We start from the raw sequence: 14,774 nt of genomic DNA, 5'->3' as shown, positions 1-14,774 counted from the left end.
GGTCTCCTTTCCGTGGTAAAGGTCGGACGTCCTGCCAAGACTTACACTCGAACTCCGGCCAAGTCCCCTCGCCTGACTCTCCTACTAGGCTTAGGAAGCTTGGTCTCCTTGCTGAGGTAAGGTCGAATGTCCTGCCGAGCCTTACACTCGAACCCCTGCCTAGTCCCTTCGCCTGACTCCTACTCGGCTTAGGACGCTTGGTCTCCCTGCCGAGGTAAGGTCGAACGTCCAGCCGAGCCTTACACTCGAACTCCGGCCAAGTCCCCCCGTCTGACTCTCCTATTAGGCTTAGGAAGCTTGGTCTCCCTGCCGAGGTATGGTCGAACGTCCTGCTGAGCCTTACACTCGAACTCCGGCCAAGTCCCTTCGCCTGATTCTCCTACTAGGCTTAGGAAGCTTGGTCTCCTTGCCGAGATAAGGTGAAATGTCCTGCCGAGCCTTACACTCGAACTCAGGCCAAGCCCCTTTGCCTGACTCTCCTTCTTGGCTTCGGAAGCTTGGTCTCCCTGCCAAGGTAAGGTCGAACGTCCTGCCGAGCCTTACACTCGATCGCCGGCCAAGCCCCTTTGCCTGACTCTCCTTCTTGGCTTAGGAAGCTTGGTCTCCCTGCCAAGGTAAGGTCGAACGTCCTGACGAGCCTTACACTCGAACTCGAGCCAAGTCCATTCGCCTGACCTCTACTAGGCTTAGGAAGCTTGGTCTACTTGCCGAGATAAGGTCGAAGGTCCTCCCAAGAGTTACACTCGAACTCGAGCCAAGTCCCCTTGCCTGACTCTCCTACTAGGCTTGGGAAGATTTGTCTCCCTGCCGAGGTAAAGCCGAACGTCCTGCCGAGCCTTACACTCGAACTTTGGCCAAGTCCCCTCGCGTGACTCTCCTATTAGGCTTAGAAAGCTTGGTCGCCCTGCCGAGGTAAGGTCGAACGTCCTGCCGAGCCTTACACTCGAACCCCTGCCTAGTCCCTTCTCCTGACTCCTACTCGGCTTAAGAATCTTGGTCTCCCTGCCGAGGTAAGGTCGAACGTCCAGCCGAGCCTTACACTCGAACTCCGGCCAAGTCCCCCCGTCTGACTCTCCTATTAGGTTTAGGAAGCTTGGTCTCCCTGCCGAGGTATGGTCGAACGTCCTGCTGAGCCTTACACTCAAACTCCGGACAAGTCCTCTTGCCTGACTCCTACTAGGCTTAGGAAGCTTGGTCTCCCTGCCGAGGTAAGGTTGAATGTCCTGCCGAGCCTTACACTCGAACTCCGACCAAGTCCCCTCGTCTGACTCTCCTACTAGGCTTAGGAAGCTTGGTCACCCTGCCGAGGTAAGGTCGAACGTGCTGCCATGCATTACACTCTAACTCCGGCCCAGCCCCATTCGCCTAACCCCTACTCGGATTAGGAAGCTTGGTCTCCTTTCCGTGGTAAAGGTCGGACATCCTGCCAAGACTTACACTCGAACCCCTGCCTAGTCCCTTCGCCTGACTCCTACTAGGCTTAGGAAGCTTGATCTCCCTGCCGAGGTAAGGTTGAATGTCCTGCCGAGCCTTACACTCGAACTCCGGCCAAGGCCCTTTGCCTGACTCTCCTTCTTGGCTTAGGAAGCTTGGTCTCCCTGCCAAGGTAAGGTCGAACGTCCTGCCGAGCCTTACACTCGAACTCGAGCCAAGTCCATTCGCCTGACTATCCTACGAGGCTTAGGAGGCTTGGTCTCCCTGCCGAGGTATGGTCGAACGTCCTGCTGAGCCTTACACTCGAACTCCGGCCAAGTCCCCCCGTCTGACTCTCCTATTAGGCTTAGGAAGCTTGGTCTCCCTGCCGAGGTATGGTCGAACGTCCTGCCGAGCCTTACACTCGAACTCCGGCCAAGTCCCCCCGTCTGACTCTCCTATTAGGCTTAGGAAGCTTGGTCTCCCTGCCGAGGTGAGGTCGAACGTCCTGCCGAGCCTTACACTCGAACTCGACCCAAGTCCATTCGCCTGACCCCTACAAGGCTTAGGAAGCTTGGTCTCTTTGCCGAGTTAAGGTCGAACGTCCTGCAGAGCCCTACACTCAAATCCCAGCCAAGTCCCCTCGCCTGACTCTCCTACTAGGCTTGGAAAGCTTGGTCTCCCTGCCGAGGTAAGGTCGATCGTGCTGCCATGCTTTACACTCAAACTTCGGCCCAGGCCCCTTCGCCTAACTCCTACTCGGATTAGGAAGCTTGGTCTCCTTTCCGTGGTAAAGGTCGGACGTCCTGCCAAGACTTACACTCGAACTCCGGCCAAGTCCCCTCGCCTGACTCTCCTACTAGGCTTAGGAAGCTTGGTCTCCCTGCCGAGGTAAGGTCGAACATCCTGCCGAGCCTTACACTCGAACTCCGGCCAAGTCCCCTCGCGTGACTCTCCTATTAGGCTTAGAAAGCTTGGTCTCCCTGCCGAGGTAAGGTCGAACGTCCTGCCGAGCCTTACACTCGAACCCCTGCCTAGTCCCTTCGCCTGACTCCTACTCGGCTTAGGAAGCTTGGTCTCCCTGCCGAGGTAAGGTCGAACGTCCAGCCGAGCCTTACACTCGAACTCCGGCCAAGTCCCCCCGTCTGACTCTTCTATTAGGCTTAGGAAGCTTGGTCTCCCTGCCGAGGTATGGTCGAACGTCCTGCTGAGCCTTACACTCGAACTCCGGCCAAGTCCCTTCGCCTGATTCTCCTACTAGGCTTAGGAAGCGTGGTCTCCTTGCCGAGATAAGGTGAAATGTCCTGCCGAGCCTTACACTCGAACTCCGGCCAAGCCCCTTTGCCTGACTCTCCTTCTTGGCTTCGGAAGCTTGGTCTCCCTGCCAAGGTAAGGTCGAACGTCCTGCCGAGCCTTACACTCGAACTCGAGCCAAGTCCCCTCGCCTGACTCTCCTACTAGGCTTAGGAAGCTTGGTCTCCCTGCCGAGGTAAGGTCGAACGTCCTGCCGAGCCTTACACTCGATCGCCGGCCAAGCCCCTTTGCCTGACTCTCCTTCTTGGCTTAGGAAGCTTGGTCTCCCTGCCAAGGTAAGGTCGAACGTCCTGACGAGCCTTACACTCGAACTCGAGCCAAGTCCATTCGCCTGACCTCTACTAGGCTTAGGAAGCTTGGTCTACTTGCCGAGATAAGGTCGAAGGTCCTCCCAAGAGTTACACTCGAACTCGAGCCAAGTCCCCTTGCCTGACTCTCCTACTAGGCTTAGGAAGATTTGTCTCCCTGCCGAGGTAAAGCCGAACGTCCTGCCGAGCCTTACACTCGAACTTTGGCCAAGTCCCCTCGCGTGACTCTCCTATTAGGCTTAGAAAGCTTGGTCGCCCTGCCGAGGTAAGGTCGAACGTCCTGCCGAGCCTTACACTCGAACCCCTGCCTAGTTCCTTCGCCTGACTCCTACTCGGCTTAAGAATCTTGGTCTCCCTGCCGAGGTAAGGTCGAACGTCCAGCCGAGCCTTACACTCGAACTCCGGCCAAGTCCCCCCGTCTGACTCTCCTATTAGGTTTAGGAAGCTTGGTCTCCCTGCCGAGGTATGGTCGAACGTCCTGCTGAGCCTTACACTCAAACTCCGGACAAGTCCTCTTGCCTGACTCCTACTAGGCTTAGGAAGCTTGGTCTCCCTGCCGAGGTAAGGTTGAATGTCCTGCCGAGCCTTACACTCGAACTCCGACCAAGTCCCCTCGTCTGACTCTCCTACTAGGCTTAGGAAGCTTGGTCACCCTGCCGAGGTAAGGTCGAACGTGCTGCCATGCATTACACTCTAACTCCGGCCCAGCCCCATTCGCCTAACCCCTACTCGGATTAGGAAGCTTGGTCTCCTTTCCGTGGTAAAGGTCGGACATCCTGCCAAGACTTACACTCGAACCCCTGCCTAGTCCCTTCGCCTGACTCCTACTCGGCTTAGGAAGCTTGGTCTCCCTGCCGAGGTAAGGTCGAACGTCCAGCCGAGCCTTACACTCGAACTCCGGCCAAGTCCCTTCACCTGATTCTCCTACTAGGCTTAGGAAGCTTGGTCTCCTTGCCGAGATAAGGTGAAATGTCCTGCTGGGCCTTACACTCGAACTCCGGCCTAGCCCCTTTGCCTGACTCTCCTTCTTGGCTTAGGAAGCTTGGTCTCCCTGCCAAGGTAAGGTCGAACGTCCTGCCGAGCCTTACACTCGAACTCGAGCCAAGTCCCCTCGCCTGACTCTCCTACTAGGCTTAGGAAGCTTGGTCTCCCTGCCGAGGTAAGGTCGAATGTCCTGCCGAGCCTTACACTCGAACTCTGGCCAAGCCCCTTTGCCTGACTCTCCTTCTTGGCTTAGGAAGCTTGGTCTCCCTGCCGAGGTAAGGTCGAACGTCCTGCCAAGACTTACACTCAAACTCCGGACAAGTCCCCTCGCCTGACTCCTACTAGGCTTAGGAAGCTTGATCTCCCTGCCGAGGTAAGGTTGAATGTCCTGCCGAGCCTTACACTCGAACTCCGGCCAAGGCCCTTTGCCTGACTCTCCTTCTTGGCTTAGGAAGCTTGGTCTCCCTGCCAAGGTAAGGTCGAACGTCCTGCCGAGCCTTACACTCGAACTCGAGCCAAGTCCATTCGCCTGACTATCCTACGAGGCTTAGGAAGCTTGGTCTCCCTGCCGAGGTATGGTCGAACGTCCTGCTGAGCCTTACACTCGAACTCCGGCCAAGTCCCCCCGTCTGACTCTCCTATTAGGCTTAGGAAGCTTGGTCTCCCTGCCGAGGTATGGTCGAACGTCCTGCCGAGCCTTACACTCGAACTCCGGTCAAGTCCCTTCGCCTGATTCTCCTATTAGGCTTAGAAAGTTTGGTCTCCCTGCCGAGGTAAGGTCGAACGTCCTGCCGAGCCTTACACTCGAACTCCGACCAAGTCCCCTCGCCTGACTCTCCTACTAGGCTTAGGAAGCTTGGTCACCCTGCCGAGGTAAGGTCGATCGTGCTGCCATGCTTTACACTCAAACTTCGGCCCAGGCCCCTTCGCCTAACTCCTACTCGGATTAGGAAGCTTGGTCTCCTTTCCGTGGTAAAGGTCGGACGTCCTGCCAAGACTTACACTCGAACTCCGGCCAAGTCCCCTCGCCTGACTCTCCTACTAGGCTTAGGAAGCTTGGTCTCCCTGCCGAGGTAAGGTCGAACATCCTGCCGAGCCTTACACTCGAACTCCGGCCAAGTCCCCTCGCGTGACTCTCCTATTAGGCTTAGAAAGCTTGGTCTCCCTGCCGAGGTAAGGTCGAACGTCCTGCCGAGCCTTACACTCGATCGCCGGCCAAGCCCCTTTGCCTGACTCTCCTTCTTGGCTTAGGAAGCTTGGTCTCCCTGCCAAGGTAAGGTCGAACGTCCTGACGAGCCTTACACTCGAACTCGAGCCAAGTCCATTCGCCTGACCTCTACTAGGCTTAGGAAGCTTGGTCTACTTGCCGAGATAAGGTCGAAGGTCCTCCCAAGAGTTACACTCGAACTCGAGCCAAGTCCCCTTGCCTGACTCTCCTACTAGGCTTAGGAAGATTTGTCTCCCTGCCGAGGTAAAGCCGAACGTCCTGCCGAGCCTTACACTCGAACTTTGGCCAAGTCCCCTCGCGTGACTCTCCTATTAGGCTTAGAAAGCTTGGTCGCCCTGCCGAGGTAAGGTCGAACGTCCTGCCGAGCCTTACACTCGAACCCCTGCCTAGTCCCTTCGCCTGACTCCTACTCGGCTTAAGAATCTTGGTCTCCCTGCCGAGGTAAGGTCGAACGTCCAGCCGAGCCTTACACTCGAACTCGAGCCAAGTCCCCCCGTCTGACTCTCCTATTAGGTTTAGGAAGCTTGGTCTCCCTGCCGAGGTATGGTCGAACGTCCTGCTGAGCCTTACACTCAAACTCCGGACAAGTCCTCTTGCCTGACTCCTACTAGGCTTAGGAAGCTTGGTCTCCCTGCCGAGGTAAGGTTGAATGTCCTGCCGAGCCTTACACTCGAACTCCGACCAAGTCCCCTCGTCTGACTCTCCTACTAGGCTTAGGAAGCTTGGTCACCCTGCCGAGGTAAGGTCGAACGTGCTGCCATGCATTACACTCTAACTCCGGCCCAGCCCCATTCGCCTAACCCCTACTCGGATTAGGAAGCTTGGTCTCCTTTCCGTGGTAAAGGTCGGACATCCTGCCAAGACTTACACTCGAACCCCTGCCTAGTCCCTTCGCCTGACTCCTACTCGGCTTAGGAAGCTTGGTCTCCCTGCCGAGGTAAGGTCGAACGTCCAGCCGAGCCTTACACTCGAACTCCGGCCAAGTCCCTTCGCCTGATTCTCCTACTAGGCTTAGGAAGCTTGGTCTCCTTGCCGAGATAAGGTGAAATGTCCTGCCGGGCCTTACACTCGAACTCCGGCCAAGCCCCTTTGCCTGACTCTCCTTCTTGGCTTAGGAAGCTTGGTCTCCCTGCCAAGGTAAGGTCGAACGTCCTGCCGAGCCTTACACTCGAACTCGAGCCAAGTCCCCTCGCCTGACACTCCTACTAGGCTTAGGAAGCTTGGTCTCCCTGCCGAGGTAAGGTCGAATGTCCTGCCGAGCCTTACACTCGAACTCTGGCCAAGCCCCTTTGCCTGACTCTCCTTCTTGGCTTAGGAAGCTTGGTCTCCCTGCCGAGGTAAGGTCGAACGTCCTGCCAAGACTTACACTCAAACTCCGGACAAGTCCCCTCGCCTGACTCCTACTAGGCTTAGGAAGCTTGATCTCCCTGCCGAGGTAAGGTTGAATGTCCTGCCGAGCCTTACACTCGAACTCCGGCCAAGGCCCTTTGCCTGACTCTCCTTCTTGGCTTAGGAAGCTTGGTCTCCCTGCCAAGGTAAGGTCGAACGTCCTGCCGAGCCTTACACTCGAACTCGAGCCAAGTCCATTCGCCTGACTATCCTACGAGGCTTAGGAAGCTTGGTCTCCCTGCCGAGGTATGGTCGAACGTCCTGCTGAGCCTTACACTCGAACTCCGGCCAAGTCCCCCCGTCTGACTCTCCTATTAGGCTTAGGAAGCTTGGTCTCCCTGCCGAGGTATGGTCGAACGTCCTGCCGAGCCTTACACTCGAACTCCGGTCAAGTCCCTTCGCCTGATTCTCCTATTAGGCTTAGAAAGTTTGGTCTCCCTGCCGAGGTAAGGTCGAACGTCCTGCCGAGCCTTACACTCGAACTCCGACCAAGTCCCCTCGCCTGACTCTCCTACAAGGCTTAGGAAGCTTGGTCACCCTGCCGAGGTAAGGTCGATCGTGCTGCCATGCTTTACACTCAAACTTCGGCCCAGGCCCCTTCGCCTAACTCCTACTCGGATTAGGAAGCTTGGTCTCCTTTCCGTGGTAAAGGTCAGACGTCCTGCCAAGACTTACACTCGAACCCCTGCCTAGTCCCTTCGCCTGACTCCTACTCGGCTTAGGAAGCTTGGTCTCCCTGCTGAGGTAAGGTCGAACGTCCTGCCGAGCCTTACACTCGAACCCCTGCCTAGTCCCTTCGCCTGACTCCTACTCGGCTTAGGAAGCTTGGTCTCCCTGCTGAGGTAAGGTCGAACGTCCAGCCGAGCCTTACACTCGAACTCCGGCCAAGTCCCCCCGTCTGACTCTTCTATTAGGCTTAGGAAGCTTGGTCTCCCTGCCGAGGTATGGTCGAACGTCCTGCTGAGCCTTACACTCGAACTCCGGCCAAGTCCCTTCGCCTGATTCTCCTACTAGGCTTAGGAAGCTTGGTCTCCTTGCCGAGATAAGGTGAAATGTCCTGCCGAGCCTTACACTCGAACTCCGGCCAAGCCCCTTTGCCTGACTCTCCTTCTTGGCTTCGGAAGCTTGGTCTCCCTGCCAAGGTAAGGTCGAACGTCCTGCCGAGCCTTACACTCGAACTCGAGCCAAGTCCCCTCGCCTGACTCTCCTACTAGGCTTAGGAAGCTTGGTCTCCCTGCCGAGGTAAGGTCGAACGTCCTGCCGAGCCTTACACTCGATCGCCGGCCAAGCCCCTTTGCCTGACTCTCCTTCTTGGCTTAGGAAGCTTGGTCTCCCTGCCAAGGTAAGGTCGAACGTCCTGACGAGCCTTACACTCGAACTCGAGCCAAGTCCATTCGCCTGACCTCTACTAGGCTTAGGAAGCTTGGTCTACTTGCCGAGATAAGGTCGAAGGTCCTCCCAAGAGTTACACTCGAACTCGAGCCAAGTCCCCTTGCCTGACTCTCCTACTAGGCTTAGGAAGATTTGTCTCCCTGCCGAGGTAAAGCCGAACGTCCTGCCGAGCCTTACACTCGAACTTTGGCCAAGTCCCCACGCGTGACTCTCCTATTAGGCTTAGAAAGCTTGGTCGCCCTGCCGAGGTAAGGTCGAACGTCCTGCCGAGCCTTACACTCGAACCCCTGCCTAGTCCCTTCGCCTGACTCCTACTCGGCTTAAGAATCTTGGTCTCCCTGCCGAGGTAAGGTCGAACGTCCAGCCGAGCCTTACACTCGAACTCCGGCCAAGTCCCCCCGTCTGACTCTCCTATTAGGTTTAGGAAGCTTGGTCTCCCTGCCGAGGTATGGTCGAACGTCCTGCTGAGCCTTACACTCAAACTCCGGACAAGTCCTCTTGCCTGACTCCTACTAGGCTTAGGAAGCTTGGTCTCCCTGCCGAGGTAAGGTTGAATGTCCTGCCGAGCCTTACACTCGAACTCCGACCAAGTCCCCTCGTCTGACTCTCCTACTAGGCTTAGGAAGCTTGGTCACCCTGCCGAGGTAAGGTCGAACGTGCTGCCATGCATTACACTCTAACTCCGGCCCAGCCCCATTCGCCTAACCCCTACTCGGATTAGGAAGCTTGGTCTCCTTTCCGTGGTAAAGGTCGGACATCCTGCCAAGACTTACACTCGAACCCCTGCCTAGTCCCTTCGCCTGACTCCTACTCGGCTTAGGAAGCTTGGTCTCCCTGCCGAGGTAAGGTCGAACGTCCAGCCGAGCCTTACACTCGAACTCCGGCCAAGTCCCTTCACCTGATTCTCCTACTAGGCTTAGGAAGCTTGGTCTCCTTGCCGAGATAAGGTGAAATGTCCTGCCGGGCCTTACACTCGAACTCCGGCCAAGCCCCTTTGCCTGACTCTCCTTCTTGGCTTAGGAAGCTTGGTCTCCCTGCCAAGGTAAGGTCGAACGTCCTGCCGAGCCTTACACTCGAACTCGAGCCAAGTCCCCTCGCCTGACTCTCCTACTAGGCTTAGGAAGCTTGGTCTCCCTGCCGAGGTAAGGTCGAATGTCCTGCCGAGCCTTACACTCGAACTCTGGCCAAGCCCCTTTGCCTGACTCTCCTTCTTGACTTAGGAAGCTTGGTCTCCCTGCCGAGGTAAGGTCGAACGTCCTGCCAAGACTTACACTCAAACTCCGGACAAGTCCCCTCGCCTGACTCCTACTAGGCTTAGGAAGCTTGATCTCCCTGCCAAGGTAAGGTCGAACGTCCTGCCGAGCCTTACACTCGAACTCGAGCCAAGTCCATTCGCCTGACTATCCTACGAGGCTTAGGAAGCTTGGTCTCCCTGCCGAGGTATGGTCGAACGTCCTGCTGAGCCTTACACTCGAACTCCGGCCAAGTCCCCCCGTCTGACTCTCCTATTAGGCTTAGGAAGCTTGGTCTCCCTGCCGAGGTATGGTCGAACGTCCTGCCGAGCCTTACACTCGAACTCCGGCCAAGTCCCCCCGTCTGACTCTCCTATTAGGCTTAGGAAGCTTGGTCTCCCTGCCGAGGTATGGTCGAACGTCCTGCCGAGCCTTACACTCGAACTCCGGTCAAGTCCCTTCGCCTGATTCTCCTATTAGGCTTAGAAAGTTTGGTCTCCCTGCCGAGGTAAGGTCGAACGTCCTGCCGAGCCTTACACTCGAACTCCGACCAAGTCCCCTCGCCTGACTCTCCTACTAGGCTTAGGAAGCTTGGTCACCCTGCCGAGGTAAGGTCGATCGTGCTGCCATGCTTTACACTCAAACTTCGGCCCAGGCCCCTTCGCCTAACTCCTACTCGGATTAGGAAGCTTGGTCTCCTTTCCGTGGTAAAGGTCGGACGTCCTGCCAAGACTTACACTCGAACTCCGGCCAAGTCCCCTCGCCTGACTCTCCTACTAGGCTTAGGAAGCTTGGTCTCCCTGCCGAGGTAAGGTCGAACATCCTGCCGAGCCTTACACTCGAACTCCGGCCAAGTCCCCTCGCGTGACTCTCCTATTAGGCTTAGAAAGCTTGGTCTCCCTGCCGAGGTAAGGTCGAACGTCCTGCCGAGCCTTACACTCGAACCCCTGCCTAGTCCCTTCGCCTGACTCCTACTCGGCTTAGGAAGCTTGGTCTCCCTGCCGAGGTAAGGTCGAACGTCCAGCCGAGCCTTACACTCGAACTCCGGCCAAGTCCCCCCGTCTGACTCTTCTATTAGGCTTAGGAAGCTTGGTCTCCCTGCCGAGGTATGGTCGAACGTCCTGCTGAGCCTTACACTCGAACTCCGGCCAAGTCCCTTCGCCTGATTCTCCTACTAGGCTTAGGAAGCTTGGTCTCCTTGCCGAGATAAGGTGAAATGTCCTGCCGAGCCTTACACTCGAACTCCGGCCAAGCCCCTTTGCCTGACTCTCCTTCTTGGCTTAGGAAGCTTGGTCTCCCTGCCAAGGTAAGGTCGAACGTCCTGACGAGTCTTACACTCGAACTCGAGCCAAGTCCATTCGCCTGACCTCTACTAGGCTTAGGAAGCTTGGTCTACTTGCCGAGATAAGGTCGAAGGTCCTCCCAAGAGTTACACTCGAACTCGAGCCAAGTCCCCTTGCCTGACTCTCCTACTAGGCTTAGGAAGATTTGTCTCCCTGCCGAGGTAAAGCCGAACGTCCTGCCGAGCCTTACACTCGAACTTTGGCCAAGTCCCCTCGCATGACTTTCCTATTAGGCTTAGAAAGCTTGGTCGCCCTGCCGAGGTAAGGTCGAACGTCCTGCCGAGCCTTACACTCGAACCCCTGCCTAGTCCCTTCGCCTGACTCCTACTCGGCTTAAGAATCTTGGTCTCCCTGCCGAGGTAAGGTCGAACGTCCAGCCGAGCCTTACACTCGAACTCCGGCCAAGTCCCCCCGTCTGACTCTCCTATTAGGTTTAGGAAGCTTGGTCTCCCTGCCGAGGTATGGTCGAACGTCCTGCTGAGCCTTACACTCAAACTCCGGACAAGTCCTCTTGCCTGACTCCTACTAGGCTTAGGAAGCTTGGTCTCCCTGCCGAGGTAAGGTTGAATGTCCTGCCGAGCCTTACACTGGAACTCCGACCAAGTCCCCTCGTCTGACTCTCCTACTAGGCTTAGGAAGCTTGGTCACCCTGCCGAGGTAAGGTCGAACGTGCTGCCATGCATTACACTCTAACTCCGGCCCAGCCCCATTCGCCTAACCCCTACTCGGATTAGGAAGCTTGGTCTCCTTTCCGTGGTAAAGGTCGGACATCCTGCCAAGACTTACACTCGAACCCCTGCCTAGTCCCTTCGCCTGACTCCTACTCGGCTTAGGAAGCTTGGTCTCCCTGCCGAGGTAAGGTCGAACGTCCAGCCGAGCCTTACACTCGAACTCCGGCCAAGTCCCTTCACCTGATTCTCCTACTAGGCTTAGGAAGCTTGGTCTCCTTGCCGAGATAAGGTGAAATGTCCTGCCGAGCCTTACACTCGAACTCCGGCCAAGCCCCTTTGCCTGACTCTCCTTCTTGGCTTAGGAAGCTTGGTCTCCCTGCCAAGGTGAGGTCGAACGTCCTGCTGAGCCTTACACTCGAACTCGAGCCAAGTCCCCTCGCCTGACTCTCCTACTAGGCTTAGGAAGCTTGGTCTCCCTGCCGAGGTAAGGTCGAATGTCCTGCCGAGACTTACACTCGAACTCCGGCCAAGCCCCTTTGCCTGACTCTCCTTCTTGGCTTAGGAAGCTTGGTCTCCCTGCCGAGGTAAGGTCGAACGTCCTGCTGAGCCTTACACTCAAACTCCGGACAAGTCCCCTCGCCTGACTCCTACTAGGCTTAGGAAGCTTGATCTCCCTGCCGAGGTAAGGTTGAATGTCCTGCCGAGCCTTACACTCGAACTCGAGCCAAGTCCATTCGCCTGACCGCTACTAGGCTTAGGAAGCTTGGTCTACTTGCCGAGATAAGGTCGAAGGTCCTCCCAAGAGTTACACTCGAACTCGAGCCAAGTCCCCTTGCCTGACTCTCCTACTAGGCTTAGGAAGATTTGTCTCCCTGCCGAGGTAAAGCCGAACGTCCTGCCGAGCCTTACACTCGAACTTTGGCCAAGTCCCCTCGCGTGACTCTCCTATTAGGCTTAGAAAGCTTGGTCGCACTGCCGAGGTAAGGTCGAACGTCCTGCCGAGCCTTACACTCGAACCCCTGCCTAGTCCCTTCGCCTGACTCCTACTCGGCTTAAGAATCTTGGTCTCCCTGCCGAGGTAAGGTCGAACGTCCAGCCGAGCCTTACACTCGAACTCCGGCCAAGTCCCCCCGTCTGACTCTCCTATTAGGTTTAGGAAGCTTGGTCTCCCTGCCGAGGTATGGTCGAACGTCCTGCTGAGCCTTACACTCAAACTCCGGACAAGTCCTCTTGCCTGACTCCTACTAGGCTTAGGAAGCTTGGTTTCCCTGCCGAGGTAAGGTTGAATGTCCTGCCGAGCCTTACACTCGAACTCCGACCAAGTCCCCTCGTCTGACTCTCCTACTAGGCTTAGGAAGCTTGGTCTCCCTGCCGAGGTAAGGTCGAACGTCCTGCCGAGCCTTACACTCGATCGCCGGCCAAGCCCCTTTGCCTGACTCTCCTTCTTGGCTTAGGAAGCTTGGTCTCCCTGCCAAGGTAAGGTCGAACGTCCTGACGAGCCTTACACTCGATCTCGAGCCAAGTCCATTCGCCTGACCTCTACTAGGCTTAGGAAGCTTGGTCTACTTGCCGAGATAAGGTCGAAGGTCCTCCCAAGAGTTACACTCGAACTCGAGCCAAGTCCCCTTGCCTGACTCTCCTACTAGGCTTAGGAAGATTTGTCTCCCTGCCGAGGTAAAGCCGAACGTCCTGCCGAGCCTTACACTCGAACTTTGGCCAAGTCCCCTCGCGTGACTCTCCTATTAGGCTTAGAAAGCTTGGTCGCCCTGCCGAGGTAAGGTCGAACGTCCTGCCGAGCCTTACACTCGAACCCCTGCCTAGTCCCTTCGCCTGACTCCTACTCGGCTTAAGAATCTTGGTCTCCCTGCCGAGGTAAGGTCGAACGTCCAGCCGAGCCTTACACTCGAACTCCGGCCAAGTCCCCCCGTCTGACTCTCCTATTAGGTTTAGGAAGCTTGGTCTCCCTGCCGAGGTATGGTCGAACGTCCTGCTGAGCCTTACACTCAAACTCCGGACAAGTCCTCTTGCCTGACTCCTACTAGGCTTAGGAAGCTTGGTCTCCCTGCCGAGGTAAGGTTGAATGTCCTGCCGAGCCTTACACTCGAACTCCGACCAAGTCCCCTCGTCTGACTCTCCTACTAGGCTTAGGAAGCTTGGTCACCCTGCCGAGGTAAGGTCGAACGTGCTGCCATGCATTACACTCTAACTCCGGCCCAGCCCCATTCGCGTAACCCCTACTCGGATTAGGAAGCTTGGTCTCCTTTCCGTGGTAAAGGTCGGACATCCTGCCGAGCCTTACACTCGAACCCCTGCCTAGTCCCTTCGCCTGACTCCTACTCGGCTTAGGAAGCTTGGTCTCCCTGCCGAGGTAAGGTCGAACGTCCAGCCGAGCCTTACACTCGAACTCCGGCCAAGTCCCTTCACCTGATTCTCCTACTAGGCTTAGGAAGCTTGGTCTCCTTGCCGAGATAAGGTGAAATGTCCTGCCGAGCCTTACACTCGAACTCCGGCCAAGCCCCTTTGCCTGACTCTCCTTCTTGGCTTAGGAAGCTTGGTCTCCCTGCCAAGGTGAGGTCGAACGTCCTGCTGAGCCTTACACTCGAACTCGAGCCAAGTCCCCTCGCCTGACTCTCCTACTAGGCTTAGGAAGCTTGGTCTCCCTGCCGAGGTAAGGTCGAATGTCCTGCCGAGCCTTACACTCGAACTCCGGCCAAGCCCCTTTGCCTGACTCTCCTTCTTGGCTTAGGAAGCTTGGTCTCCCTGCCGAGGTAAGGTCGAACGTCCTGCTGAGCCTTACACTCAAACTCCGGACAAGTCCCCTCGCCTGACTCCTACTAGGCTTAGGAAGCTTGATCTCCCTGCCGAGGTAAGGTTGAATGTCCTGCCGAGCCTTACACTCGAACTCGAGCCAAGTCCATTCGCCTGACCTCTACTAGGCTTAGGAAGCTTGGTCTACTTGCCGAGATAAGGTCGAAGGTCCTTCCAAGAGTTACACTCGAACTCGAGCCAAGTCCCCTTGCCTGACTCTCCTACTAGGCTTAGGAAGATTTGTCTCCCTGCCGAGGTAAAGCCGAACGTCCTGCCGAGCCTTACACTCGAACTTTGGCCAAGTCCCCTCGCGTGACTCTCCTATTAGGCTTAGAAAGCTTGGTCGCCCTGCCGAGGTAAGGTCGAACGTCCTGCCGAGCCTTACACTCGAACCCCTGCCTAGTCCCTTCGCCTGACTCCTACTCGGCTTAAGAATCTTGGTCTCCCTGCCGAGGTAAGGTCGAACGTCCAGCCGAGCCTTACACTCGAACTCCGGCCAAGTCCCCCCGTCTGACTCTCCTATTAGGTTTAGGAAGCTTGGTCTCCCTGCCGAGGTATGGTCGAACGTCCTGCTGAGCCTTACACTCAAACTCCGGACAAGTCCTCTTGCCTGACTCCTACTAGGCTTAGGAAGCTTGGTTTCCCTGCCGAGGTAAGGTTGAATGTCCTGCCGAGCCTTACACTCGAACTCC

Source organism: Lonchura striata, chromosome W, assembly GCF_050655825.1.
Source record: "Lonchura striata isolate lonStrDom1 chromosome W, ASM5065582v1, whole genome shotgun sequence".
NCBI lineage: Eukaryota > Metazoa > Chordata > Aves > Passeriformes > Estrildidae > Lonchura > Lonchura striata.
This window is presented reverse-complemented; position numbering follows the sequence as displayed.